This window comes from Canis lupus, unplaced genomic scaffold (genome assembly GCF_011100685.1).
Source record: "Canis lupus familiaris isolate Mischka breed German Shepherd unplaced genomic scaffold, alternate assembly UU_Cfam_GSD_1.0 chrUn_S1264H1441, whole genome shotgun sequence".
Classification (NCBI taxonomy): domain Eukaryota; kingdom Metazoa; phylum Chordata; class Mammalia; order Carnivora; family Canidae; genus Canis; species Canis lupus.
In genome coordinates this window covers 16,329-24,990 of record NW_023330088.1, presented here as the reverse complement: position 1 = coordinate 24,990, position 8,662 = coordinate 16,329, and the positions used below count along the sequence as shown (strand labels likewise).

General features: G+C 44.8%; 1 long non-coding RNA gene across 1 annotated transcript; it reads left to right on the top strand.

The window, feature by feature from the left end:
- Positions 1-911: 911 nt before the first annotated feature.
- On the top strand, positions 912-2,909 carry LOC119878223. Its single transcript, XR_005386708.1, has 3 exons — positions 912-1,045; positions 1,787-1,846; positions 2,882-2,909. It is a non-coding gene; the product is annotated as an uncharacterized LOC119878223 (long non-coding RNA).
- Positions 2,910-8,662: the final 5,753 nt, after the last annotated feature.

Here is an 8,662-nt window from a genome sequence, read left to right as displayed (position 1 = left end):
AGCATCCCGGGCCCTGCCCGCCCCCGCGGCCCCACCGGCTCAGGTCCCTCCCGACCCCCCAGGCTCCTTGGCCCACGCCCCCCCCCCCCAGCATCCCGGGCCCTGCCCGCCCCCGCGCGCCCCCCGGCCTCAGGTCCCTCCGACCCCCCAGGCTCCTTGGCCACGCCCCCCCCCCACCCCCAGCATCCCGGGCCCCTGCCCGCCCCCGCGGCCCCGCCCGGCCTCAGGTCCCTCCCGACCCCCCAGGCTCCTTGGCCCACGCCCCCCCCACCCCCAGCATCCGGGCCCCTGCCCGCCCCCCGCGGCCCCGCCCGGCCTCAGGTCCCGCCCGACCCCCAGCCTCCCCCGCCGACCCCCGCCCCCGCGGACCACCCCGCCGGCCTCAGGTCGCGCCCCCCGCGGGCCGCCCTCAGCCCCATCGCGCAGTGGGGCGCTGCTTACCGCAGGCCGAGTGCGGGTCAGAGCCCTGCCCCAGGGGGAGCCGCCGGTGGGTCCCGGTCCAGGCCGCGGCTTCCCCAACGGCCCCCGCCCGGGTCCCCCCCAGACTGATGCGCCTCTGCCCCCCGCGCCTCCTTCCGTTGAGGCCGTTGGAGCCCGGAGCGCGCGGCCGCGGGGGGCCTGGCCTGGGCGGGGCGGCGGGGCGGGAGCCCGGGGCGCGCTGCTGCTTGGCCACTTTGGGCTCTAACCTCGCTCCTCCCCTGGGCTGTGGGGTTTTTTGATTACAGGAAACTAGAGGACTGTAGGGAAGTGCCGCCTTGAGCGGGCTGAAGCGACTGCTGTCACTACTACATTCTCTTCTAGGTGTGACAGCGCCTTGGATCTAGAGACAAGCTTCTTGTTCGCCAGGAGCACCCCTGCAATGTGCATTTTCGGGTCATATCCGCATATAAATGCCTGTTTTTAACTCATGCACAGGTTCTTAGCAGAGAGTCATGTTTTAGTTCTAGGATTATGCTTATTTCTTTCTTTAGGGTTGCTTTTGTAATGAATCAGCACTTACATACACCTCTACTAGGCAATCATGGAGTTGGCACCCCAAAGAAAGGTAATTTTCGGTCATTTTTAAAAATGTAACAAACACAATTATATTTGCATTTTAGGCCTCGTTTAATGATGTGACCTCTAGAATGCTTATCACATCAGTTCATCGTGTTTTTTATTTTATTTATTTACTCATGATAGACACACAGAGAGAGAGAGAGAGAGAGGCAGAGACGCAGGCAGAGAGAGGAGAAGCAGGCCGCAGAGCCCTGCGGGAGCGGTCGCGGGACCTATCGGGTCTCCAGGATCAGGCCCTGGGCTGAAGGTGGCGCTAAACCACTGAGCCCCGGAGCTGCCCGGTTCATCAGGTTTTGCGTCTGTGGTGCTCCGTCCTTGAATAGGACATTTCATACCACTCTTCCACAAACATTTAATGTCCTTTGAATTCTGAAAATTCTGTTCTAAAAATATTTGCAACAATTTGAAGGACTTTGAATTTGTGAAATTGTGAAATAAAGTTGAAACAGTAGAAAAGTTTATTCGGAGGGGATTGACCTCTGCACATGTGTTTGAGTTAAAATAATGATGTAAAAGTAAACTTTGTGTATTTCTTCCTGTACTTTAAACAGTATTTTCAGATTCTCAGTGTAGAATTAAACATTGCTGATACTAAAAAAGAAATACATCTTGTGTCTTCCCCCAAGTAATACTATGGTTGCCGAGTCGTGAGAAATAACACCACAGTGATTATGTCCTCAACTGCCAGGCTTTTTCTTTTTTTTCTCTCCTGCTACCGTATAATTAGCTTCACCACATGGACTGAATTCTATTAGCTGAGCAGAGACAGAGCAATGTCAGCTCTCAGGTGAGTATGGCTACTTCCAAACTTTTTGAATCTGCAAAATGTACAACTCAGAGCTAGTGAAAATTCCTCTCTCTTTCTTTCAATGACAGAGGATATTTACCCCCGGATCCTCTGGGATGGTATCTGAAACTCTGTAGACACTCCTGGAAACTTTAGGATTTTAGTACTTTTTTAAGTTGTCAGTAATGATGCAGTTTGTTGTACAAGTCTGCAGCTTAGGACCTCCAAGGACCTCTTCCTTATTTACAAATGTTTCATTGCCTTTTTAAAAATGTAAAATGCTCTTACCAATATTTTCTGTGTTTACAAGCAGTTTAGCTTGACTCTTCTATCGCAGGCCTAGTCTTTTCTTTAGCACGTTAGTTTGGGCGTGACTATTTGTCAAAGTACTGAGCGTTATGTATGCCTACTCCTTATATTTTGATGTCTGGTCTTCTCTTTGCAGCATTATATTTAATTTGAGCCAAACTCTATGTATTTAACATATCCTGAACGCATTATTCCTCAAATTCAACAAATTCTTTATCACTTAAATTCTAATTTGGAACTTGTCAAAGTTTTGTTTCATGAGTCTATAAGGAGTGGAAGCAAAACATTTGTAATGCTGTGTTTTTGTTGCTTTCACATGCATGATCTCAGTAATCACTTTGAGTTGTTATTAGCAGTGCAGCATTATTCCAGGTTTTTAGATCTAAGGACTGAGATTGAGGAATGTGTAGTAACTTACTCAGTGTTTTTTTTTTAATAAAAACTTAGTGTTTTTAATTAATGAATATTAGAATTGTTATTTTTCTGACTCTAATCCCATTGTCCTTTCTTGTACTAATTATCTCCCCTTGAGAATCTTTACATATAGGTACTTCGTATATTTTGTTCCCCAAATAAATTTTGAATGAAAACAGATCAGATGATTACTGAAAAGAAAATCCTTCCCCTCCTGTGTAACTAGTATATGTTTTGAACTCAAATGTATCATTTTGCTTTTTATTTAGGAATTTTTTAATGTATATATATTTTTATTTATTTATGATACAGAGAGAGAGAGAGAGAGAGAGGAGAGAAGGCAGAGACACAGGCAGAGGGAGAAGCAGGCTCCATGCACCGGGAGCCCGACGTGGGACTCGATCCCAGGTCTCCAGGATCGCGCCCTGGGCCAAAGGCAGGCGCCAAACCGCTGCACCACCCAGGGAACCCTTATTTAGGAATTTAAAAAGGTTAAATAAGTTTTCACATCATTTCGTACAATGAATAATTCATTACCTGATACATATTTTTATCTCCAAGGACTTAAATACAGTAGACACCTCTTGTGTATTATGACAGGAGGGGGAAGAGCCCACATGTACTGTTTGGTTCCCATGACCTTTTCTGTATCCTCCAGGGACACTTGCTGGTGTCCGCTCATTTCCTCCCTTGACACGTAGAGGGAGGCCACACTGAGGCAAGAGAAACATGGCATGTCTTTCTACCCTTTGAGAGGTGCTAAGCTTTTTCTCTGGCATTAATCCGGTTTTGCTTCTACATCAGGAAAGGAACCTCAAGAGGGAAAATACACCATCTTCTGGGTCCTGACCCCCATGTAGTCCAGGCTGTTGAGTTCCTCTCAACTGAGCATCTTCCATTGAATTGTTATTTCAAAGACCTCTGTGTTTCAGAAGCCTTCTAGTTTAGGACACCTGTTTCTGGGGCGCTCCCTCTCTCTGCACAAAAATACCAAGTCAGAAGGCCCAGAGCCCCGCAGCAGTGTCCTCTCCCAGTAGACCTGCTTAGCTGGGGAGAGTCACAGTCAAGTAGCAAAGCCAGCGCCAAAGGGCTCCCATTCCACTCTCCTTTACCTCGGAGAGGGAATTGAGACCTTTTCATGGTATCTGGAAACAAAGGAACTCTTTATCAGCAGGTTGAACCTTCCCTTTGGGCACAACTGTTCTTTAAATTAAGGTAAACATTGTTTTTTTTTTTTTTTTTACCTATTTAAAACATTAATGCCTTGGCTCTAATTTTGTCACCTTGCTGTATTTTAATTTCTCCAGGACAAAATAATCGGTTTACTTTTTTAGATTTTCAATCTGATTCTCCCCCTTATGCATTGCATATTATAACAAATAGTAATAGAACTTAGCCAAATAGGCTGTGACAATTAATTTTTTTATTGGAGTTCAATTTGCCAACATAGCATAACACCCAGTGCTCATCCCGCCAAGTGCCCCCCTCAGTGCCCATCACCCAGTCACCCCAACCCCCCACCCATCTCCCCTTCCACTACCCCTTGTTCATTTCCCAGACCTAGGTGTCTCATTTTGTGACAATTAAATTAATAATTCATTTTGGTTGCAAGTGTTTAGGCCTTGTGCTTTGACTGATATATGCAAAAATGATAATTTATTACAAATAAATTCATATACTTGCACTATAGTTTGATGAACCAGTAAATTTTGTCTGCATGACTGTCATTAGACAGAAAGTTAGATCATTTCAAATATATATGTTTGACTTCATGAACACCTGAAATGACGGCTCGCGTAAGAACATGTTTTTTTTTTTTGTCCCTAAATTTGTATGAACTTACTTTAAGGTACTAAGTACACTCCTGTATTTCTGAAGTCTTGTACACTTAAATATAAAGAACTAAATATAACCACATTCAATTCACATTCCAAAATAATAGACTCAATTAATTTGCAAGTTCATTCTAAAGTTTCTTATTTTCAAGGAGTAATTCTGTTTGTAATATAGTAAGCCAAAGTATCTTTATGACTGAGTTTGCTCATAGGAATCGAGCAAATAGCCTCTGCACAATGACACCGCTGAAACAGCCCTGCTAAGTTTTTCTCGCGTGGGAGTCAGGTGCATATTCTAATAGAAGGAGATGGCATTCCTGGTTCCCTGGGTGGAGGTCAGCTGGGCTCTGAGTGACTGTAAATAGCAGGAGGGGAAAAGGCTCACTGGAAATCCGAGTTTGTGGTGTCCAGGGGCCAGCAAAGTTATCTGCCTGACAGCGTCTCAGGGGGCTTTAACGCCCCAACCACCTTTTCCACTAGAAGATTTTAAATTGGATCCACGTGTCAGAGAGTCTAAGACCTAAATAATTTCAGAACATGGGAAATGTACCTGTTTCTTTCAAGTTGTTAATTAATGAATACTTCGATAAAAACCTTAGTATTTCCTTAGTGAAGAATTTGGGAGGCATCAACTCAGGTTGTAAAACTCAGAGAGTGTGTGGTGGTTGACATGGGGAGTCTTGAGGCCCCAGGGCGAGCCCAGGATTGGTCAGGGCTTTTGTTCAGGTGAATGGGTTTTCCCTAGGCCTGTTTCAGATCCCTGAGCTCTTTTCATGGATGCTGGCTCTATCTCCTTTTTACCAGACACTTGGGATTTGTGATTCGTCATCTTCCTTTTCATAGTATCTTTGATCTTATGATAAGTAAAATCTTGCCCCCCCCCCCCCATTTTTATCCATACCAGGTGTTACCTAGGCCCACTGCGCAATAGAAGTACTGGCAGCTCTGCTACCTGGTTCTGGTTTGCTGTAAACCATTAGGCCCAGACGACCAGACGTGATACCCTATAGGGTTTCAGGGTCTTGCTTGTCTCCTTTCCTTTCTCTCCTTTTTCAGAAATGCTTGTATTGCAATGTTAAAATTTTATGAAAGCATCATTGTTCCCTGCTTTTCGGTTTAGATGGAAACATAACTCTTTTTCTGAAAACATGAAAGTATCCCAAACCTAAACATTCCTAGAAAAAAGCATACCAATGTGCACATGCAGTTGTCTTTGCAAGTTTGCTAACAGTAATTTGGGTTGATTTGAAACTTCACTGACATTTATTTATTGAAAGATTTTGTTAATCAGAGGGAGAGAGTATACCAGGGGAGGGGCAGAGAGAGAGAGGGAGAGGGAGAAGCAGGCTCCCCGCTGAGCAGGGAGCTCAAAGTGGGGCTGGATCCCAGGACCCTGGGATCATGACCTGAGCTGAAGGGAGACACTTCACCGACTGAGCCACCCAGGCACCCCAAAACCTTAGGTTACCTTTAAATGAGAGGATAATACAGTTTATAAATATTCTGAATTACATTTATCTAAAGAGATTCAAAATTTTCCTATCAGAAGAGTATGAGCTTAACTCCTGGAATTGTCACTTGATTGTCCATTTGAAAGAACTGTGTTCCTTTGGCTAAGTTGTCATCATTACTTTCATTTTCTGTATTAAAAGATCATCAGGGTGTCTGGGGGGCTCACTGGATTAAGCCTCAGACTCTTGATTCTGTCTTGATCTCATGAGCCCCACATTGGGCTCCATGCTGGCTGCTGGACATGGAGTCTACTTAAAAAAAAAAAAAAAAAAGGTTCGTCATCTTCCTCAGTGTTTATTCCTTATGAATGTCTGTAGGGTAAATACCGTTTTCTGTTCTACCACTGAAATGGGTACCTTATTCTCATGGATGCATTGAGATATTTTCCTCTTGTTGAGTGACCATCTGATGTGTGATGTCTGTGGAGTGTTCTTGGTAAAACTTGTTGGTCACTTTATTCCTGCTGGCCTCAGGCTCACTGTCACCATGACTCGCCCACTGCTTATTGGTCTTCCCCTCTCATTTCTTCTCTTACCCCAATGGTTAGCAGTATTTTTTCCCTTTCTACCTTTTTTTTTTTTTAATGATGGCCCATTTTAAGAAAAATAGTGCTTATAGGCTCTTTTTGTTGTAAAAAAAAAATATTTATACCAGAAATAACTCTCGAGCCAAAATGGAGGAAAACATATGCTTATGTTTACACCTCGGCTTGCTTATGTTAAGGAGTGAGAGGTTGTCCTATGTTTTTTTTTTTTTTTATTTATTTATGATAGGCACACAGTGAGAGAGAGAGAGAGAGAGGCAGAGAGATAGGCAGAGGGAGAAGCAGGCTCCATGCGCCGGGAGCCTGACGTGGGATTCGAACCCGGGTCTCCAGGATGCGCCTTGGGCCAAAGGCAGGCGCTAAACCGCTGCACCACCCAGGGATCCCAGGTTGGCCTATGTTATTGCCTCAGTGTTGCATGAGCTCAGGACTCGTTTCTTCTGTCTTTTCCCATTTCTCCATCTGCAGACAGTATCCAGGGTAGAATAGAATTAATATCTTGTGATCATTTGCCACGGTTTAGTTGTGAACAAGTAGGACCGAACAGACATATAGCCCTGCTAAACGATCACTTCTATGTGGAAAATAGAAGTCACATCAATTCATCTAAAACCAAGGTTATTTATTATTTCTAGAAAATTTCCTTTTATATGTTACTGATTTAAACTCACAACTTATTAAGGTGCCTACAGAGATAAGTATATATCTTCCACGAAAGCTATCTTGTCAGTGTCTAGGAAATAGTTCCCAATTAAGTGGGTAATTTCAATGTTCTTTGGTTGCTTCCTGACAAGTGTTTTCTTGCTGAAATGGGTGTTTTCTAACTGCGACTTGATGAACGTTCCTGGTGGAAGTGAACAGAGGTGTCAGTGGTCCAGAAGGTCGGGTTCTCAGATCCTCATGTGTTGGCTGAAGTTTCCACCTTACTTTCTTGGCAAGGGATTGGACCTCTTAGAGTTCATTCTCGGGGCTCATCCGCAAGGGGATGGAAATCCCTCTCTCCGGGTCCCGCCTGCTGGCTCCGCAGCCTCCCTGGAGCAGTGGCGGCCCTGCTCCTCCTGCGGCCCAGTGCTCAGGAGCTGCGAGGGGCTCCGGCCTCTGGGCCTCTGGGCCTCTGGGCCTCTGTGCGGTTGCCCTGCAGGCCTGAGCGCACGTTCCTTGCCTTCCCTTCCTCGTGTGCTTCCGCTCCCCCTGGCCTTAGCACCTCGCAGGAGAGCCCCTTGCCCTCCCTGCCTTGCTTTTGTTCTCTTTTTGTTTTCTTTTTTTTAATAATAAATTTATTTTTTATTGCTTTTGTTTTCTAAGGCAGAATGGACTTCCCAGTGTTTGTGGTAATGACGTGCACTTAAGGATGTTTAAAGAAGTGGCCTTATAAAATGCATATTTGTATTATTAAGATAGTGCTCAGGTTGCCGCTCCAGAAAATAGGTCAGATCTTCCTGTGAGATCCAGGGGCCGGTTTCTCCCTGGTCTTTTTTTTTTTTTTTTTTTTTAATTTTTATTTATTTATGATAGGCACACAGTGAGAGAGAGAGAGCGAGAGAGAGAGGCAGAGACACAGGCAGAGGGAGAAGCAGGCTCCATGCACCGGTAGCCCGACGTGGGATTCGATCCTGCATCTCCAGAATCATGCCCTGGGCCAAAGGCAGGCACTAAACCGCTGCGCCACCCAGGGATCCCTCTCCCTGGTCTTAATTCCAGGAAAGGTTGTGCTTTTCTGAAACAAGTTGTCATTTGGTCTTAAGTACCAGCACATCCTCTATTAAGTGAGTTTTCCTCTTTCTGTTTACTGCTGTGTGTTATTTTCTTTTTGAAAATAATCTTAATTTCCTTATGGCTATTTGTTAATTTTATCCATTCTAGAGAAAGCCTTTGTGCAGTACCGAGTATGCTAGAACTGTCATCCAAATAATGATATATTTTTCTAGACTGAAGAGATCTAGATGTATTATTGTGTTTCATATCTTTAATACTTGACGGCTTTAAACAAAATAAATAGCTGTTCATGCATGACTGATAGGGTTTTAGTTTTTGTCACCCAGTGAAATAGGCTTGGGGATTAGCCATAGGTCATCATCAGTTTAAAGAGAGGAAAATGCACTTGTTTTAATATCTGTGTGATCGAGATACCAAGCTACATTTTCCTCTCTAGCAGAGATGTGTCACACGAGGTTGTAGCTGTGTTCAGTGTAGTGTGGATGG